General features: G+C 45.8%; 1 pseudogene; it reads right to left on the bottom strand.

Moving 5' to 3' along the window:
* Nucleotides 1-15056: 15056 nt before the first annotated feature.
* Nucleotides 15057-22269, bottom strand: LOC148854294 (uncharacterized; annotated as a pseudogene).
* Nucleotides 22270-22612: the final 343 nt, after the last annotated feature.

Raw genomic sequence — 22612 nt, 5'->3', positions numbered from 1 at the left:
ATCTGAGATTTTATATTTTGATGAAATCCACCGCTGCTAATTCTCCCCTTACCAATGATGCTCCCACCAAAACATCCACATAGAGGCGCCCTATGTGAGGCGCAAATCCTAATTCGTGGTAGCTGCAAATACCCAACAAAAACTGCAAATCCTACTCAGCACATATCACATGTATTTTTCAAGCAATGAAGATGGAATGGTGCCTTGAACCATGTGACCAGGCCCTCCTACCCATCCCCGAGTTCTGCGCCCCACACCGTTCTACAGTATATTCCTGCTGTACATTGGGAATATCTGCTGATGATGACACTGGTTCTAGTACTTACATGACAGGAATGTGCTGTGGTACATTGTGGGGCGCCCTCTTGTGGGGTGCAGAAGTGAATTTCCCATCCTTACTCCTAAATCCTTACAACAAATCTACCTTTCAGCTCTTTTTAATCCAAATTTTCAGCCCTGTTTTCATTTTAAATCAATTAGAATACAATTTATAAAAATATAATACATTTTATTTTTAAAATAAACAAAAAAGTGGCGATGAGTACATGATAAGAATGTGCTGTGGAACGTTGTGGGGCGCCCTCTTGTAGGGTGCAGAAGTGAACTCCCCATGATCGAGCCCAAAGTCGAAGCCTCCGCGGGCTCGATCATGGGCTCCATCAAGTGGTCTGCGTTGCATTGCTGAGTAAGATGACATGCAGGCATTGGACCCAGTAACTTTTTTGCAAATGAAAAATATAAACGAAGAACACCAATTTCGAAGTAGTAGCAAGAACAGAATGATTCCAGAAGGGTCGGCTAATAATTGGAAGCAATAGAAAAATGAAAAGGGAAAATAGAAAACAATTAAAATGCATTAATCACACAATACTTACAAGTAAAAAATAAATGAATAAAATAATGAATATAGGCGGATCACAAGGTACAAAAAGATTTTAAGAGAAAACAAATGTAAAAAAGATTTTGTGAGTAGGAATTGGTGACAAAAAGTATTGAATACAGGGAAAAAAAGAGCCCGGATCTGCTCCACACTGCCTGGCGCCTTGCAAGTTCCTCACAAAACGTGAGGACTACACGCGTCCCCAAAATCATGTCAGTTGCATATACGAGTGTAAAGTATAAATTGCCATATCTTTCCTATCGAGTATTCCTCCTTCGCAAGTATTATTTCTAATTTCCTGTTCTTTCCACTAAGCCCCTGGAAACTCCTAGCGCCCTCCACCGATTGCAATATTTTCTCCGATGGAAGGTGATTTCACCGACGATAATACAAAGTCACTCTGCGATTATAGACGAAACTAGACTATTGATATCTCTTATCCTGCCTAAACTCTCATCCCTCTTCCATTCGACGAAGGACCCAAACTAATAGATAGCAAAGCTACGATTCCTCATCACCGTTGTCTTCACTCCACCGTGTCGCCGACGATTCAAACTTGCTCGGTTCTCTATCTATTCCATCGTCTGTTCGATCGAGATTTATTTACTGATAGATAGCAAAGCAAACAACGATTTTCTTTTTAAATAATAAAAAAAAATATATATATATATATATATATATATATATCCCATATCTCTTCTCAAGTTCATCATTTCCTTCGACCCCGCATCGAACCGATCATTTACAATCCCAAAGTCCCAACTTGACGAAGCTTTCTACTACTTCTCAATGGCTTTGCCAAATTCAACGTTTTCTCGAAACAACAGCCCTAATTTTCCTTCCGAAACTCTTCCTACTTGTCCGGTAATTCTATGGCTCAGCTCTTCAGATCCAGGTCTTGTAGACCTGGACGAATATCGGTGTTGGAGTTTTCCACTCCGACTCCGTCATTATATCTGAGTGATAACGAAGACAGAGGAGAGGAAATTGAGGACGGTGACGATTACTTTTCCAATCCAATTTCCACTCGGTTGATAATTCCTGTAGGGAGAGGGAGGTGCCAGAGATGAGCATCATCATTTCCCAATTCTGTTAATTTTACTAGTGTCGTTAAAGAAGTCATTGGAGACATGCAGCATGGAAAGGGAGGATATTTATGCCATGGACATTAACTGGCCTACCAATGTGAGGCATGTCACCGACCTTACTTCCGATCACAACAATGGCATTCTCGGTTTGCCCATTGGGTTCTGATGGAGCGCGATCCGGCCGGTTTTAACTGTCCGCGGCCTTGTTTCCGAACGGGATAGCAGGAACCTGAAACGGAGGAGATGGAGAAGCTCTGGGGGGAAGTGTATCCCGAGCTGTTACAAGGTGGGTCAGTTCGGCAAAGTGTAACCCAAGCTGTTACAAGGTCAGTTCGGCAAAGTGTATCCTAAGCTGTTACAAGGTGGGTCAGTTCGGCGAAGTGTATCCCAAGCTATTACAAAGGGTGAATTCGGGCCCCTTGTAGGAGTTCAATCCGCTCGTGTCCCCTTGTTCCCGCCTAGGCTCGGCCCCTTTTGTCGAGCTGTTGTTTCTTTCACGTATCACGTAATAGAGAGGACGGGACAAATCTTCCTTCATCAGGTTCGAAACTGACGTCCCTTCTAGGGTCCCCATTGATAGGTTCCACTCTCGTACTCTGTCTGCGACTCCATATGTTTTCTTCTTTTGCTCAAAATCTGCTTCTCTTTACAAAAATCCTTAATTATAAGTGGGCGATAAATATTCCATGCTTTTGATTTATTATTACGTCATATTACAGTAATTTTTGACAAAATATTTCCGAACTATGTAATTTTTCCGTTTCTCGGGTAAAATTGTAAGTCTCGTAGAAACTTCATTTTAAATGTATTGCAAATCTGCCTTGGTGAACTCTTTACATGCCACATGCTCTCCCCAGAAAAGGCCAGCTAAACAAGAACCTTTGACCTAGGCATCACACGTCTTCCTTTCTCTCTCTCCTTCATTCTCTCACATAATATAAAAGTTTTAAAGACAATATAAAAATCAAATTGATGCCAAAAATAATATTTATATAGTCTAATGTGGTTGAGAGCAAAACTATTTTGTAAAACACAATAGCTAATATCGTACAAATAAATCAACTATAAATAAATGATCCAAAACAAATGTAATAAGATGAAAATATGAATACTCCTATGGCTTATTTTGCAATTGGGGTCTGCTACTAATACAACATGCCATATACCGACCTTACAGGCACATATATACAACCCTGCATTGGGAACAAGCATCGATGTGGTGGAGCAACTATCCCTACTTTCTTTCCCTCTCTCACCTATTGAAGAAGGTAAGGAGATTTTGCTTAAAGGAGTTCATATCACTATTGAATATCTCAAGACTTGAAACAAAGTATTAAAAGTCTTATAAAAAAAAAGTGAAAAGAAAGGGGGATTCACAAGTTCTAAAGAAAATCATAATATCTCATTAAAAATAAATAAAAAAAATAAAATATTTTGAGGAAGATTGGTAGTATAGCATTAAAAAATAAAAAATAATGAAAAAAAGATAAAAGAATTAGGTTATTAGTAATGTTATAAAATAAAAAGTAATAACATTGTTAGGTTAACTATATTAAAAATATTAAAAAAATAAATTGATTAATTGATCTAGTTTCACTTGATTAAATGAAAAAACATGTTGAAATGTTGTTAGTATAAATATTTAATATAAAAGATAATAAAAAAACATAAGAATTAGGGTAAAATAAAATTATTGTTCTAAAGAATATTAAATTAATTGCATTAAGTGAAACAAAAAATATAAATTAATTAAAACGGAAGTTTGGATGGTACAAGGACGCCGGAAAGGAGACAGCAATTTCTATTTCTGATACTTTGGAGATAAGCAAAGACGAGATATCTGATGCTTTGGAGAGGACAATTGCTGGGCCTGAGATGAATGCAGTAGTGTCAGATGAGAAAGAGAAATTAGTTGCTTATCATGGTATGTCCCACTGAAGCAGATGCTGCCGTCGAGAGTACTACAATTTATGTCAACTGTTAAACATAATTCGAGATATTTGCAAGAGGCAGGGCATGCCCTGGTAGGGTGCACTCATGCCAGAAATATGATCCAGTTGCTAAGATCTCTATCATCCCTCGTGGGCAAGCTGGTGGGCTTACATTTTTGGCTCCCAGCGAAGAGCAGCTTGAGTCTGGGACGATCCTGTCATCAGCCATGTAGCCGCTGCTTGATTAGCCGAGTAGCCGAATAGCCGTTTTTCTGAACACACTAAATGCTTGAGTAGCCGACTTTCAGAAGGCACATTACATGCGCTTCTTTAACCGCTGCCAATCCTACATTCAGTACAGGATTCGAATCCATTATGCATCCGCCACAAGGGGACATTAAATATGCTCTGAGCACATTAAATGCTTGAATAGCCGAGTCTTAGAAAGCAAGCACAGTATTCGAATCATTAAATGCTTGAATAGTCGAAGCCAAATCACCACATCAAAAATTAGATGCAACCACAGGATTCGAATCACCGATCCATTAACACGTTACACAGAAACAATACGGAAAACATAATACATAGAAACCCATCCACGTTTGAGTTCCGCACCTGTAGATGCTTCTTTCCGGCACCAGAAGCGGCCACGTCTCCATTAAGTAATTACTACTATTACTAATATAAATTAGATAATTTATTTTATCAATTTTAAAAGTTTTAGTAATTATCGTTTAGTTTTTTGTTATTATTAAATAATTATTGTAATTATTTAAAGTAGTTAATACAATTTTAGTATTTTAGTAACTAATTTTGTACAATTAATTAATTTGATGATTAATATTAAAGCAATTAATCCAAATTAAATAATCTAATTTAGTAGTTTTAATTATGTAACCATTATTTTTCAATATTATTAATTTATTAGTAAATAATTATTACTTTAAATATAAAATCAAAATATTTTCAATAACATTTTGCTAACCATTATAATAATATCGCATTTGATGGAGGAAGGTTTGACCCGACCCCTTGGCCATACGACATGTGGAAGCAATCGAGAGTGACCTGGCAGAACGCTAGCTCAGCACGACAGCGAGCCCTACAACCCGAGCTCCGAGCAAAAAGTCAGCTCCCCCCAAAGGGGAACCTCCAACCCGAGCTCCCCAAGGAGGAACCCAAGCTCTCCCTTCAAGGTCCTGAGCCTTACAAAAAGCACCAAAGGCAAAGACCCGGACTGCCCACCAAGGGCAGTTCAGGCCATACTTCTGTCCAAACTCAAGACCACCTCGCACGCCACTTCGGCACCAAGTCGCCTGACTGAACCGTACCTGACGCCCAGAAAGCTCGTACACGAAGGCGGCACACCTGACTGGTTAGGGGTGCGATACATGACAGCCGCCACCCAACGGCCACCTACCACCGCCATCTCAGACGCGGCAGGGACGGTCCTAACAAGGAACAGGGGAGGTTATGACACCCGAACTGGCAACTGGCAACTGGCAGTGGAGGTTATGGCACCCGAAATGACCCTCGATCTGGTAGAAGAAGTGACCCGATCTGGCAGAGGTAATGATACCCGAACTGACAGGGGTTCGGAAGTAAGTATACAAGGTGACTATAAAGGCCCCCATCTGATGGGGAAGAAGGTATGTGATATTTTGTGCTTTCTAGTCTTGGAATCCATTGTTTCCTCTTGCCTTCTCAAGAGCACTAACTTGAGCTTCGGAGTGTTCCAATCGGGTTCCTCCCCGGAAGTCTCCAGTTCCTTCCTTGTTTTAGGCAACGTCAACTCTGTCGGAGGCGAGATAATCGACGACTAGGACTTGACCAGATTGCGCATCATCATTTGGCGCCGTTTGTGGGAAGACTTCAAAAAGCCTCCCCTAACCTTTAACTCTCTCTCTCTCTCTCTCTCTCAAAGAAACCTTAGCTTCCATGGCTTCTCCCAGCAACAGCAGGCACAATGCTGACCTGAATGTTGTAGGGGAATACCCCCAGTCCACCACTGTGTGCATAGGGCACTTCACCGTCCCCCTATCGACAGACGGAATCCCTAGCCTCAACGCACCAAACATGGTGGCACCTGTGAATGTTCCCCTTCCTCTCCCTGTCGAGACAACCTTTGTCGAACCAACTGTTGTCCCTCTAGCGAGTAGCCAAAACCAGTTTGATGACTTGATGTAGTGCATGCGGGCAATGCAAGCCCAAATGCAACAGTTCCAGCCGCATCAGCTCCAGCAGCACCAAGTACTGCACCACATCTCTCAGTATCACTATCAACAACAATTCCCTCAACTGCCTCTAAACCAACCACAGCTTCCACCTCGGCACCCCGCTCCGAAGCCGGTTAAGCCCTCCCCTCGGGGTGGACGCCTTCACCGAGGAGAAGCCTCCCAACTTCAGAACCCCTCCAAGAGCCATGCCTCATCCCCTGGCAGGAGGGAAAGACTAATCACCCCCGCCTCGCAACTCAGCAGCGGATCGGGAACCTCCTTGCCAGCCAAGTCAACACCTCGGTACTCCAAGTTTGAGCCCCTGCTCACAGAGAACCGATTTGGCATCCTAGCGGCGGACTACGAACAGTCCGGGCTGATCGAGCTCGGCAACACCGAGGCCAGAAGCGCCAATACCAAGCCCTCTAAGCAGCAGCAAAGACGCCAGCGAAGTCGCCGAACTACCACCCGCGTCCTGCCCGAGCTCTGAGGTAAAGAAGAAACAAGCTCAGACGAGGTAAAAGCTACCCCTATTCTCTCAGTCCCCTCCCCCCTCTCGTCATAACTCTTTGTAGTCCCCATGCCCAGAGATTTCAAACTCCCCTCTCTAGACAAGTATGATGGGTCCTTCGACCCCAACGACCACGTCGATGCCTTCCAATCCCAAATGCACCTGGCAAGGGTCAGTGAATCCTGCATGTGCGTGGCCTTCACTACCACCTTCAGGGGGTGGCCCGCACCTGGTACAGGAACCTGGCCCCCAGGTCAATAAGAAGCTGGACCCAGTTCGTATAGGTCTTCACCGCGCACTTTGTCACCAGCAAACGGTGCCCCCAAACTGAGGAGAGCATCTTCGGAGTAGTCTAGAGAGAAGGAGAGTCCATCTGGGGATACATCAAACGGTTCAATGACGCATGCTTGCAGATACCACTCATGGTTCCCGTGGTGCAGCTCGTGGTAGCCAAGAGAGGAGTGACACACAAGGAGTTCAAGTGACACATGGTAGTTAACTAGCCTCCAACCATGGCTGAATTCCTCAAGCTCACAGACAAATTCATGAGAACAGAGGAGGAAATCAACCAAAGGACTGAAAGCGGGATCGAGAAGAGGAAGAGGGAAGGCGAGCCCCCCAACCCAGATGACAGAAGAAGGAAAGACCCAGCTCGGGAGAAGAAGTCGAGCCTGTCGTTCCGAGCTCCCTTAGCAACTCGGACGGACTACACACCCTTAAACGCGAAGCGGGCCGAGATCTTAATGACAATCAAAGATGCCTCGCATGTGAAGTGGCCACCTCGTCTGAAGGGAAACCCGAACGAGAGAAATACAAACTTGTACTGCAGCTTCCATAGGGACTACGGTCATAGCACCGAGCATCGTAATAATCTCCGCGACAAGATAGAGGAACTTATCCCTCGCGGATATCTATGAAATTTTGTACAGCACGATAATAAAAATAATAGTGATAAGCCAGGTCGGCAGGGAGAGCACAGCAAAGAAGCTCCCGAATCCAGCGGCCGACCAGCAGAACCATAGAAGCAGCCCTAGGAGGAGAGACCAGTTCAGGGAACAATCCACGTGATCGTTGGAGGATCGATCATGGCAGGGTGCACCTCGGCAGCAGCTCGCGTATCAACCCGGGAGGCCGCCAGAGAAGAGCGAAATCCCCCGAAGTAGCCTAGGACAGAAGACCCCATATTCTTCACCGAAGACGATGCACACGGGGTCCACTACCCCCACGACGATGCACTTGTCATAAAGACGAAGATCGACGACTTCGAAGTCCGATGGGTACTCGTTAACTCCGCTAGATCGCCAGACATCCTCTTTAAAGCGGCCTTCGACAAACTCAAGTTCCGAGAGAGTGACTTGAAGCCCGCGAACACCCCGCTGATTGGCTTCAGCGGAGAAGAGGTCAGACCCCTAGGAAAGGTCACAGTACTTGTGGAAGTCGGCACGTGGCCTAGCATGGTAAGACTCAATCACGACTTCTTGGTGGTCGCGACCCCCTCCCCCTACAATGCCATAGTAGGTCGTCCGATTACCCACGCCTTAAAAGCAATGGTGTCCACTTACTATTTGGCCATGAAGTTCCCAACGGACTTCGGCATCGGGGTAGTGTGGGGCAACCAGTTCAAGTCCCGCAAGTGCTACGTTGCTGCCCTCAAAGGAAAGGCCAAAGTAACTAGTGACCTCGAACTGGATCAACCTATGGAACAGAACGAGAAGTGAGCTGCACCAACAAAGGAAATTGTTCCCATCTCTGCCTCGGCGGAAGGCCCCACCAGATTACTTCAGGTCGGAGCATCCTTGGAAGAACCCCTGCGGTCCGAACTGGTACGCTTCTTACTCAGTAACTTAGATGTTTTCGCTTGGTCCGCGGCAAAAATGCCCGACATAGACCCTATGCTCATAACTCACAAGCTCAATACTGACCCTGTAGTTAGACCCATTAGACAAAAGAAATGCAACTTAGCCCCAGAACACTGGAGGGCGATCGATGAGGAGGTCGAGAAGCTCCTCGCAGCAAACTTCATAAGGGAAGCTCATTACTCGAGCTGGGTAGCCAACCCAGTTCTGGTAAAAAAGGCAAACGACAAGTGGCGCATGTGCATCGACTACACCGACCTGAACCGAGCTTACCCGAAAGATTGCTTCCCCCTCCCTAGGATCGACCGCCTAGTGGACGTGACCTCGGGACACATGTTGCTAAGCTTCCTGGATGCCTACTCGGGCTACAACCAAACCAAGATGAACCCGTCCGACGAGGAAAAAACCACCTTCATAACCGAGTTCGGTCTGTATTGCTACAAGGTTATGCCCTTCGGACTGAAAAATGCCGAGGTGACTTTCCAAACTCCGCCCGTATTTCCAAGCTCATACCATCAGCGTCCTCACTAACAAACCCTTAAGGCAAGTATTACTCAGGCCCGAGGTCTCTGAACGATTGACGAAGTGGGCCATCGAACCCAGTGAGTACGATTTCCAATACAAGCCCCAAACTGCTATAAAAGCTCAAGCCTTGACGGATTTTGTTGCAGAATGCACATTTAGCTATGAGGTCCTTAGCCCGGTTGAGCACGAGGCTCCCAGTTCATGTGAGCTCGGTGCCGTCGGACCAGTTGAGTCCGAGCCCCGTGAGATCGCACCCAGTTCGGTATCTCTCCTGGTTAGGCTGAGCACGAACTGGGATTAAGAGTCCTGGATCCTTCACATAGATGGCTCCACAAATCAACAGGGCAGTGGAGCTGGTGTAGTTCTTCGCTGACCGAGTGGCATGAAACTGGAGTACGCACTACGCTTCGAGTTCGCAGCATCCAACAATGAGGCAAAATACGAGGCGTTGATAGCAGGGCTAGCTCTAACGCAAGAAGTAAAGGCAAAACACATAGTTATCTGCAACGATTTCCAGCTCGTGGTCAACCAAGTTACAAGGGAATACGATGCCCGTGAACCAGCTATGATTGCCTACTTGGCAAAGGTAAAAGAGGCACTGCTTAGCTTCAACTCACACTTCATCAAGCAAATCCCAAGGTTAGAGAACACTAAGGCCGACACCCTGTCCCGACTAGCCAGCACCAGCGACAACACCATGAAAATTGTGTACATAGAGGAGTTACCTCGGTCTAGCATTCTTCGAGGGGCAGAGGAAGTCGCTCCTGTCGCCCAAGTAGAACCGAGCTGGATTGACCCACTCGCGAGCTTCCTGCTACATGGAACCCTACCCATAGAACGCAACGCCACCAGAAGGGTAGAGCATCAGGCAGCCAAGTATGTCATGATAGACGGACGACTGTACCGAAGATCCTACACGCTCCCCTACCTGCGCTACTTGCGACCTCCCGAAGCCGAGCTCGTACTCCGCAAAATTCATGAAAGACTATGTGGTGGACACTTGAGGGGTAGGGCCATCACTCAAAAGGCACTGCTACAGGGGTATTATTGGCCAACAATGAAAGCGGATATCATCGGGCTAATCAAGAAATGCGAGAAGTGCCAAAAGCACGTCAATATTCACCATCAGCCCGTCGCCGACCTCAAATACTTCACCAGCCCATGGCTCTTTGCACAATGGGGTATCGACGTACTCGAGCCATTCCCGCCAGCAACAGGAGGAAGGAAGTTCCTAGTAGTGGCAGTAGACTACTTCACCAAGTGGGTTGAATCTGAAACTCTCGTAACCATCACAGCTTGAAACGTCCAAAACTTCTTCTGGAAGAACATAGTGTGCCATTTCGGGCTACCTCGCGTGTTGATATCCGATAACGGCAAGCAGTTCGAAGACATCAAATTCCAAGAATGGTGCAAAGGCATGGGGATCCGGCAAAACTCCACCTTGGTTTCACACCCACAAGCAAACGATCCGGCAGAAGTCACGAACAAGCTATCCTCCGCGGACTAAATGCCAGGCTAGACCGAGCTGCCCAGCGTCCTATGGGCATACCAAATTACAGAGAAGACCACCATTGGAGAAACTCCCTTCAACCTCACCTATGGCACGGAGGCAGTCATCCCAGCCAAAGTCAAAATCCCCTCACTTCGGTTGGAAGCATACAACGACAATGCTAATAACGACGAGCTACGTACCAACCTCGACCCACTTGATGAGGAGAGGGACCCCGCATACATCAGAACCGCAGCATACCAGCAATGGGTAGCTTGGTACTACAACGCTAGAATTAAGAAATGGAACTTTCGCGTCGGCGACCTGGTCCTCCGCAAAATCATGGTACCTGAGCCTAGCATTGGCAAACTCGGCCCGAACAGGGAAGGACCCTACCAAGTGAAGAGAGTACTCGGGGGAGCATACGAGATCGAGACCCTGGAAGGTAAACAGATTCCCCGGGCAAGGAACATCATCAACTTGAGATGATTTTACCTATAAATTATCAAACTAAGTAGGCCATGAGCCACTTCCAGAGCCTAAGGGCCAGAATGCCGAGCTGGCAAAGACCTCGACACCCTAAGGCCCAAAATGCGGAGCTAACAAACCTCGACACCCTAAGGCCCAGAATGCCAAGCTAAGGACCTCGACACCAAAAGGGGCAGAATGCCGAGCTGAAGATGACCTCGACACCCCATCAACGAAAGCAATCTACACAAGTATGAATCCCGAGGTGCCTAGTCTAGGGCCCAATTCAGCCTGTTAGCTAACTTGGGCAGAGAACAGATCGGGCACATAACCTTACTATGTTAACTTGCCTCGGGGCCTAAGTCTAGCATCTCGGGTATATAGTCACTTCAACAAAAGAAGAATGTTTGCACAACACTTTTGAACAGAAAAAGTACTTCATTACTAAATGTTTGCATTACAGTGTTTAAAAAGAAAAGGCAAAGACAAACAAAAAACAACAAGCAAGCTCACAAGTCCGGAGGTCAATCTTTCTCGCCTTTAGAAGGGATTTCGACAACACCCGAAGGACCCGCCTCGTCTTCAGAATCTGCATCATCATCAGCTACGGCATCCATCTCCTGAGTGATGCGCGAGGTGGTTAGGGCACTAACATCGAGCTCGGGGTACGTATTCCTTATCATCCATCGGCTAAACTTGAAACCCCTTCTATACGAGCCTACCATCATGTCGTCAAAGCACGACAAAGCGATGTAATTCGCGATGGCTTTCACCTTCGCCTCCTCAACGGCCTAAGAAAAGATCTAAGTCTTCTCCCTAATATCTTCCTAAAGGTACTCGACCTAATGCTCCAGGTCCAACTTCAGGTTGGCCATATGTCTCACCACCGTTCCTAAAGCCTCTTTGTCCCTTTGAGACCTCGACAGCTCGGTCCGCGCAGCACTGGAAGCCGCTTTGGTAGCTTCTACTCGCTTCAAGCCCCTCTCCGCCTAAATTGCCAAGGCATGAATAGAGGAGTTCACCTGCCAGAATGAGGACAAATCAGCTCAGTAAAATAAAAAAAAAAAACTACCCCGACTTACCACCATGGCGTGAGTTGCGGCACGAGCGCCTATGAGATTTGTTGGAAGATCGGCCCACTGCGCGACCTCCTCTGGGCAAATGGCCATCTTACTTTTTCAGAGAGTGTGGCTCGGCGTCAGCACGATCCCAACCTCCTCGTGACTTCCCGAGCCCGAAGGCACAACTCGGGCATAAGAAGTGTCGGCATAGGGAGCCCCGACATAGGGAGTCCCAGCATAGGGAGGCCCTTCCACTTCCCGAACTGAAGGGGCACCTCGGGCTCCCCAGGAGGCTCCATTCTCGGTGCCTCAGGCTCCGCAACCCGGGAGGGATTAGCGCGGACCCGCTTAGCAGCTCGCTTCCTTCTCTTCATGCCAGCAAACAAGTTCGCACATCGGGTCTTTTCCTTCTCCATAACACCTACAAAAGGGAGCTCGGCGTCAGAAGATGGGAATAAAAGCAAGAACAAGTATTTTTGCCTAAGCAAGAAACCTACCCAAACTCAGACCGGCCTGAATAAGCTTGTCCTCCGTCAGGTAGACTTCGCATTTGAGCCCTTGTCGGGCCCAGTCCTGGAGGCCCTTCACCGTGTCTTCGTCTAATGCGACACTGGGGTCAAGAGTGGCCAAACCCCACTCAGTAGGAAACAACCACCCCGTAGCACTTCAAACCACGAAGTAGTCCCGCTTCCATGTTGGGACCTTGTTCGGAAGGTCGTGTAAGAGCTTGAAGCTCGGACAAGGTGACAAGTAGTACACCCTCCTATGCCCGGGCAGGGGACTTGCCTGTTTTTTGAGCATGAGGATAGCTGAAAAGATTTCCAGGTCTAGAAGAAGGCAGTGCTCGCAACACAGGAAGATAGTCCCAACAAGGTTACGAACAGAGTTCGGGTGGAGCTAACCTATAGTAACGCTGAAGTGGTTCATGACTTCGACGATAAGAGGATGAAAGGGAAGGCGTAGCCTGGCAACAAGATGCTCCCGGAATATCATGATCTCATCCAGACCCTGCTCCCAAGGAAAGTCGTCCGAAGGTACGAAGTAAGTATACTCCTCGGGCAAGTTATACTGAACAATAAGGGACCAAAGCATTTCGGGCGTCATAGTGGAAGGTCTGAACTTATCTAGCACCCGACCTCGGCAGGAGGTGGATGCCAAACTACCCTAGGTGACTCGGTATAAGGGCTCGAACTCGAGCTCTTCCTCGAGCTCTACCTTGGGCCCTGCCTCGGACAAACTAAGGCTATCGGGGGCAGTAGCTCGGTTCGTAGAACCAGCATTGGCCCCCCAGAAGACTACGTAAACTACCTGAGCTAGACATCGAAACAAAGAGGGTTGAGGACTCACCAGGAAAAACTATCGGACTACGAACGAGTGACGCGAGCTCAAGGAACAAATGCTGAAGGATAATAGAGGAAAGTGACCGGGGTTCCCCCCACTATTTAAAGCCACTGGACCCATGCATCAGCGGCCAAGATCAAAACCATCCAATGGCTCTCCGCAAAGTCAACTGCGCATTCCCCGAAGAAAAGATACTCTGGTGCGCACGTTTGAAAATTTGAAATTGTTTGGCGCGTACGTTCAAAAGTTTGAAAATTTGAAATCATTTGCGCGCGCGAGCTTCACGCGGATCGGGACTGACCCCTGGTCAAACCAAGCCAACCCCGGTTGGGCCAAGAACACAAGCGGGTCAGACCAAAGAAGTCCCAAACCGAGGCTAGAGTGTCACGAGGCAAATCCACCTATCATCCCGTGAACTCCCCACGCCGGGTGAAGACCCCAAGCATGGGGAGTGGGGGGCAATTGATGGAGGAAGATTTGACCTGACCCCTTGGCCATATGACACGTGGAAGCAACCGAGAGTGACCTGGCAGAAATGCCAGCTCGGCACAACAGCGGGCCCCACAACCTGAGCTCCGAGCAAAAAGTCAGCTTCCCCAAAGGGGAACCTCCAACCCGAGCTCCACCTTCAAGGTCCCAAGCTTTACAAAAAGCACAAAAGGCAAAGACCAGGACTGCCCACCAAGGGCAGTTCAGGCCATACTTCTGTTCGAACTCAAGACCACCTCGCACACCACTTCAGCACCAAGTTGCCTAACTAAACCGTACCTGACGCCTATAAAGCCCGTACACAGAAGCGGCGCACCTGACTGGTTAGGGGTCCGACACATGACTGCCGCCCCCCAACGGCCACCTGCCACCGCCATCTCAGACGCGGCAGGGACGGCCTTGACAAGGAACAGTGGAGGTTATGATACCCGAACTGGCAACTGGCAACTGGTAGTGGAGGTTATGACACCCGAAATGACCCCCGATCTGGTAGAAGAAGTGACCCGATCTGGTAGAGGTAATGATACCCGATCTGACAAGGGTTCAGAAGTAAGTATACAAGGTGACTATAAAGGCCCCCATCTGATGGGGAAGAAGGTATGTGATATTTTGTGCTTTCTAGTCTTGGAATCCATTGTTTCCTTTTGCGTTCTCAAAAGCACTAACTTGAGCTTCGGAGTGTTCCAACCGGGTTCCTCCCCAGAAGTCTCCAGTTCCTTCCTTGTTTCAGGCAACTTCAGCTATGTCGGAGGTGAGATAACTGGCGACTAGGACTTGATCAGATCACACATCATCAGCATTTATTAATTTATTATGTCTCATTTACTTAATTTATTCTGATGGAGTAATTGAAGTATACAAAATAATCATCATCTTAGGTTCCATTTGGATATTTTCTTTGCTTTTGGACTTTGGACTATGAAAAACAAACAAAAAAAATGAAGAAAAGTTGTTTTGAGATTTCGATATGCAACAATTTAGGTTCCATTTGGATGATTCTTTTTCTTTTGGACTATGAAAAACTTACAAAAAAAAATGAAGAAAACCTATTCTGAGATTTTGATATGCAATAGTTTAATCCTTTCTCAGTTTGGACAGGTATTTGCTAATGCAATGCAATCCAAGGTATCATAGCAGATGTTAACACATATATGATGTTGATTATTATAGTGCATTGGTTACCCGATAGTAGTCTAGCACTCTAACTAATAACAATCCAATTTCTTGATATTAGAGTTACACAATGCAAAGACATAGAACTTGAGTGCAAGTAATATACCTCCTTGACAGAGTGAACATCACTTCCCCAAATCCAAGCATCACAACCCACATCTTTGGCACCCCATATATCATTCCTTCGATCATCGCCAACATGAACAGCCTCCACAGGTTTTAGTCCCAAAAGTTCACATGCCTTCAAAAATATTTGGTTTCTCTGTTTCAACCTGTTGTGAAAAATATCATGGACCATTAAAATGGAAGTTGATAACTCGAGTAGAAGGAGAAGCTCTCCTATTTTTCTTAGTATTCTTCCTTTGCAAAGAATGAGTTATATATACACAATACACACATCTCCTAGTTACACGTAAACTTGTTCTATTTCTCCTAGTTACCTACAAATTTAAGATAAGAGGTATCCCTGAATTCAAGGGATGTCCCCTAATTTACAGTTCACGCCAATACTCCCCCTCACGCTGGTGCATACAAATCTTGGATGCCCAACTTGCCAAGTGAGCTGTAGAAGTTTTTATTGGATACAACCTTTGTAAGTATATTTGCTAGTTAGTTTTCAGATTTGACAAAGGGTAATCGTATGATTCTGTCCTCGACATTTTGTTTGATGAAATGCCGGTCCACCTCCACATGCTTTGTTCGATCATGTTGGACGGGATTCTGAGAGATGTCAATGGCAGCCTTGTTATCACAGAATAGGTCCATTTCAGAGGTTGGGGGGAAACCAATTTCAGCCATCAGTCTTTTAAGCCAGAGTAGCTCGCAAGGCCCTTTAGCCATTCCCCGAAATTCAGCTTTAGCGCTTGATAGGGCTACTACCTTCTGTTTTTTGCTCCTCCATGTGATCAGATTTCCACCGACAAATGTAAAGTACCCCGAGGTGGATTTTGTATCTGAGACATTTCCGGCCCAATCTGCATCTGTGTAGCCTTCTATCTTTAGATGATTATTTTTTGAGAACATGAGTCCTTTTCCAGGAGAGGACTTCAAGTATCGAAGAATCCGCATTACAGCATTCATGTGATCTTTGCTTGGGCAATGCATGAACTAACTTACTACACTGACGGCGTAGGCAATGTCTAGACGAGTATGTGAGAGGTAAATGAGTTTACCAACCAGCCTCTGATATCTCTCCTTATTGGTAGGTACTTGGTTTGGGTATTCTCCAAGTCTATGGTTTTGAATGATTGGTGTGTTTATCGGTTTGCACTCTAACTGTCCCACTTCAGAGAGCAAGTCCAAGGTGTATTTCCGTTGAGACAGAAATATGCCTTCCTTTGATCTAGCAACTTCAATTCCTAGAAAGTACTTGAGCCCGCCTAAGTTTTTCATCTCAAACTCAGTTGCCAATTGCTTCTGCAGTGTTGCTATTTCTCTTGAATCATTCCCTATGATAATCATATCATCCACATATATTATTAGAGTTGTCACCCTTCCTCGTTGGTGCTTTAGAAATAGTGTATGATCTGAATTGTTTTGTTGAAAACCATGTTTTCTCATCGCAAGACTGAACCTCCCAAACCATGCCCGTGGTGATTGTTTCAATCCATATAGTGCTCGCTGTAGCTTACACACAACTTAGTTCTTGGAGTTCATTGTATAACCAGGTGGGATGTCCGTGTATACCTCCTCTTCAAGATCACCATGGAGGAAGGCTTTCTTTACATCGAAATGGTGCAGTGGCCAATCAAGGTTTGCTGCAAGAGATAATAAGACTCTGATCGTATTCAACTTGGCCACTGGGAGAAAGTCTCTTGATAATATACGCCCTGCGTCTGGGTATAACCTTTTGCGACCAGCCTTGCTTTGTATCTCTCGATTGTCTCGCCTGCCTTGTATTTAACAGAAAATACCCACTTACACCCTACAGGTATTTTCCCTTCAGGCAAGGTAACCAGAGTCCATGTCTTGTTCTTCAATAGTGCCTCCATCTCTTCTTTTATGGCCCGAGTCCATTTTGAGTTTGTCAAAGCTTCTTGAACACTGGTGGGAATATGATTAGAGGACAATTCTTGCACAAATGTTTTTAAAGGTTTGGTGAGTCTCCTCGTTGATACATAGTTGACAATTGGATACTTTGTCTTCCTATCCTCAACATCTGGAGAATATCTATTTGGCGGTTTGCCACGATTATGCCTGAAAGGTAAAGTGTAACCAACCGAAATATTCATTTCGTTAGAGCTTGAAGGTGTGGTAGGGGAGGTTACCTCAGGGATGCTCTCTCGTGCTTCCGGGATATCCTCAGGAGGTGGGCTTTCTGGTACTAGGGAGGTTGGGGTCTCTACTTCTTTTGCTGGTAGAGGCGATGCTGACGTTGAGGTCTTTATAGATATTTCTGGTGCTGTTTCTATAGGTGTCTTACCGGTTGCTTCATTGACCACCATCTCTGTTGAAGCACTCGTATTCGGCCAGTTGGGTAAAAACCAGTTATGTTCTTCACTCTAACTCTCTCCCTGAAGAGAAGAATTGGTTGTGGAAGGAGAGTAGAAAGTTTCAGATTCCAGAAAGGTGACATCCATGGTAGCATAGGTGCGGTGGGTGACTGGGTCATAACATCGGTACCCTTTCTGGTGTAGCGCATACCCCAAGAATAGGCATCTAGCTGCCCGTGGATCCAGTTTTGTGCGTTGATTTTGATGCAGATGTACGAACGCCACACAACCAAAAACTCGAGGTGGAATCATCAAAACGGAGGGCAATGAGACATGTGATGAAAAAACTTGTAATGGTGTTTTAAACTATAAGACCCGTGATGGCTTTCGGTTAAGGAGTGCACGGCGGTAGCAACAACATCAGCCCAATGTCGGTTAGGTACATGTGCTCCAAGTAACAGAGCGCGAGCAATTTCGAGTATGTGTCGGTTCTTCCTCTCAGCAATGCCATTCTGCTGTGGAGTTTGGGGGCATTAAGTCTCATGAAGTAATCCATGAACCCGAAAATAATCTTGGAACCGTTGATTCATGTATTCCCCGCCATTATCAGACCTGAGTACCTGGATCTGTGATTTGTACTGAGTCTTTACCATCATATGGAAAGATTGAAAAACAATCAACACTTCATCTTTATGTTTCAGCAGATATAACCATGTCATGCGAGTGCAATCATCAATAAAAACTACAAACCAGTGAAATCCAGACATTGTAGTTACCAGGGATGGCCCCCACACATCCGAGTGAATCAAAGCAAATGGAGCTTGAATTTTATCCATACTTAAGGGATAGATGGTTCTATGACTCTTAGTTAAGATGCAAGTGTTACATTGAAAAACATGTGGCTGTATATCTGTAAATAACTCCGGAAATAAATGTATCATATAACCAAATGATGGATGTCCTAACCGGCGATGCCAAATCCAAATAAGTTGTTCCTTGGTGTTACTTTGATGATGTGCATGATACGCTTGACCCGTGCTAAGATCATCCATGTAGTAGAGCCCCCCTCGCCTAATACCACACCCAATTATCTCCTTGGTGAGAATATCCTGAAGAAGACAGAAAATGGGATAAATGAACACAACACAATTTAGATCCGAGAAGATTTGGCTAACATATAGTAATTTATGGGAGAGCGAGGGAACAAGCAAGGTGTTTTTCAAGGATATTGTAGGTGACAAGGTCACAGTGCCTGCTCCTGTGACTTGAGAGATAACCCCATTGGCATTAGCAATTGTAGTCCGTCTTGGGGGTGAAGTCTTTGAAAAGTCAGTAGCATCATAGGTCATGTGGTCGGTAGCTCCTGAGTCAAGAATCCATGTCTTGTTATCAATGGTCTTGTTGGGAAGATTGTTACTTGAATCCGAGAGGTGTACATCTCCCTGTGGTGTGAATGAGAGTTGAGATTCTGTTGTAACCGTTGCAGCTTTACCACTAGTTTCGGCCTTGTCTTGACGTTTCCGAGCTTGGAGTTCATGCCACCAGTCGGGATAGCCATGTAGCTTGAAGCAATTCTCCCGGGTATGCTTTGAGTTACCACGATGAGAACATTTAGTTCCACCAGAAGATGCTCGAGATTTAAAAGATGTACCAGATTTTTTGTTGCTTACCTCTAGGCTCTTGGAGTTTCAATATTGTTTCCGGTGATCATGACCCTCTATCGGATAACTTCTCTCCGAACATGTGCGTATGCTTGTTCAATAGTGGGAAACGGATGCACTTGGAGTACATCTGCCCAAATCTTGTCTAGTCTATCATCAAGGCCATCCAAGAAGATATACACTCTCTTCTTGAAGGAGAGTATTATACGTTAAATATCCACCACACACTCCATCAGATTCGGACGACAAAAATCAATTTCTCTCCACAATCCTTGGAGGTCATTATAGTACTTTTCAAGAGACCCTCCAGACTAGCGCAAGCAGGTCACACAACACCGAAGATCGTATACTTGTGAGGTATCACTGCCATCAAAGTACGTAGTAGCAACAGAATCCCACACCATCTTTGTTGTAGGGAATCGAATAATGTTACCAATCAAGGATACGTCCATGGAGTTAATTAACCAACCTTTGACAATAGCGTTGTTGGTGCGCCACTTTTGAAAGGTTGGGTCAGTCGGTGGAGGCTGAGGAAGTTCGCCATTAATATATCCTAGTTTATCTCTGCCAAAGATATACATCTCAACAACTTGGGACCAAAGGGCATACTTGGTGCCGTCCAACTTAATACCGATCTGAGTGGCAGAGGTCTCTACAGTCGGGATCGATTTGTGCAGGAGTTCAATCATTCTGGTGGTCAATTCAGTGAGGGTAGGATTAGGTCGTTGTTCTCCAAACGGATATGAGATTTTCGAATTGGACATGATTGTGCCTGCCGAAGGGTGTTCTTCCAATGGCGTCACGGAGTAGAAGGAAGTCAACAATCTCCCCTAACGCTGAGCGTCAGGGAACGATGTTCGATTGTTACAGATCGCAAAGAGGCAAGCAGGTTGCAGCGGCAGTAGCAGCTGTCAACCACCGGCGACCACGGTGGAATCACAGTTCTGATGTGAAGATGAGGGTTGCACTCAACAAGAATTCGCAGCGGCAATATCAGCAGGTTGCAGCGGCAGTAGTAGTTGTCAACCACCGACGATCATGATGAGACAGTGAGATCTTAGCAGAGCAACTGTCGGTCTTGCAATGACAGTAGTAGTAGCCAACCACTAGGGTCTGCGGTGGAGTTGATAGTTCTGGATAGAGGGAAAACACCATACGATAAAGCCACCGTCGGACTTGTAGTGGTAATAGCAGCGGATAGAACCACCGCCGTACTTGCAATGATAATAGCAGTGATCACCTACCGGTGACCAAGATTTCGCAACGATCAGGATGTCGGGTTTGTCACAGATCGTAATGCTATGATAACATGATAACTCGAGTAGAAGGAAAAGCTCTCGTGTTTTTCTTATTATTCTTACTTTGCAAAGAATGAGTTATATATACACAATATACACAATATACACACGTAAAATTGTTCTCTCTCTCGTAAGTAAATACAAACTTAAGATAAGATAAGAGGTATCCAGAATTCAAAGGATATCCCCTAATTTACAGCTCACGCCAATAGAAGTAATATAATATGGCCAAGCCACCATATCTTTGCATACCACAGTTGACACCGCTATAGCATCAAACCAACGTTCACAGTTCAAACCCCGCAAACACAGGCCGTAGTCGTGTGTCGAAGTTAGAAATAACAGCTATTTTTACACCAGCTTTTCTAATGGCATCAAACACCTTCCCAGCATCAGGATCACAGAGGTGCCAAGCCTGTGAAAAAGTCAAAGGATATACGATCAAAACTCTGTAGATAGAAAGGTATATAAATGAGAAAATTTTCTAATAGAACTGCCACAAGCTTGTCAGTTGTATAGTAGTTATAAAGTTCCTCAAAGTACTCGGAATTTGAATAAGTGGAAGATTTGACTATGAATTGCCAGAAGGGTCTTCCATCATCAACATATCTGCACATAAAGAGAGCCTCAAAAATGCCAAAGCAGTTAAACAACAAGATTGGTCATCACTCATCAGTGGGTCTACACTAAAAATTACTCTTACTCACTTGCACCGTGGGTTGGGAAGGAACGAGGAGGGTCCCAACAGCGTCGACGAGAAGAGCCCTGTGAGTGATATCACCCTCCAGAGACCACCTGTAGTAGCTTGGATTGGGCAACTTGGGCTTTAACAGGTTCAGCCACTCCTGAGCCTGGGCCAAATATCCAGGCCTAGCCAATAAAAACAAATCAGCATCAAACGCCGATAGAACCTGGGTCCGTATGAGAGAGAGAGAGAGAGAGAGCGAAGAAGAAGAAGGGGGCGGGCAGAACCCCTGTTTTTAGTTAAAAAGTGAAGCACAACTATAAAAAAGATTGGGCGTAGCCCCTGTTTTTCCGTGAAGAAGAAGAAGAAGGGGGTGGGCGGAACCCCTGTTTGGTGTAAAAAGTGAAGACAGTAACACAATGAAAAAAAAAAAAGATTGGGCAGAGCCCTTATTTTTTCTGTGAAGAAGAAGAAAAGTACCTGATGATCAAACTACTGAAGGTCTAAAGAGTTGAAGACACTGTACTTGGCCGTTTGACTGAGAGATGGCCTCTGATAACCGAACATCGAAGGTGGCCGTTCGAGTGAGATAACTGGAATTGGCCCCTGTTTTCTGTCGAAGGTGACCGTTCGACACTGCAATTCCAGGCACCCTCTCTCTCTCTCACTCTCATTCCTCTTCTTCTTCCTCTGTCTCTTTCCTTCCACTGCCACCTCTCTCTTTAGTTCGCAGTCTCTTTCCCTCTCGCCTTCCTTCCACCGCCACCTCTCTCTTCAGTCAGTTGTCCTTCAAAGCGTCAGTTGCCAGTCCTACTGCTATTCGAGCGAAGTGCGACAAGAGAGAGACAGAGATAGACAGAGAGGGAGAGAGAGAGCGGATGAGAGATGAGATCTGCTCCTCACCCATGGCGCCTCACAGGCGCATCACACGCACATCCTACCATGCATTGAGAACATCTTCCGCATTTATTAATTATTATTCACGGCGATGTTCACAATGCACGGTGGGTGTGCATGTGAGGCGCTCCTTTGTTAGGAGCAGACCCGTCTCAGCAAGAGAGCGTTTCTTTTCGAGTTGTCCATCGGGCTCAACTCGGCCTCTGTCCTTAATCCATCGGACTCTATCCAACAGTTCATCAAGCTCAGGCAATATGTCTTTGTTCATCGATCCAACGGGTTAGGCAACCTAGTTGTCCATCGGGCTCAATTCGGCCTCTTCCTCTGACTATCGAGCTCTGTCCAGTGGGTTATCGGACTTAGGCAACCTGCCTTTATTCATCCGACTCTGCCTGTCTTTGTCCAACCTCACAACATGGCTCTAGGCTTTATCCATCGGGTTTTCTCCAATAACCAACCTTAGAAATCATGCGTGAAGGTCGTACGTGTGAACTCCGCACATGTAGATTCTTTTTCCCAGCACCAGAATCGGCCACGTTGCCCCTTTCTTATGCGATATATATCTGTGAGAAAATTCTCAACTTCTATGCGGAAAACGCAATAAGCCAACA

This window comes from Nelumbo lutea, chromosome 4, assembly GCF_056320005.1.
Source record: "Nelumbo lutea isolate HS-2025 chromosome 4, American lotus-T2T, whole genome shotgun sequence".
Taxonomy (NCBI): Eukaryota; Viridiplantae; Streptophyta; class Magnoliopsida; order Proteales; family Nelumbonaceae; genus Nelumbo; species Nelumbo lutea.
This window is presented reverse-complemented; position numbering and strand designations above follow the sequence as displayed.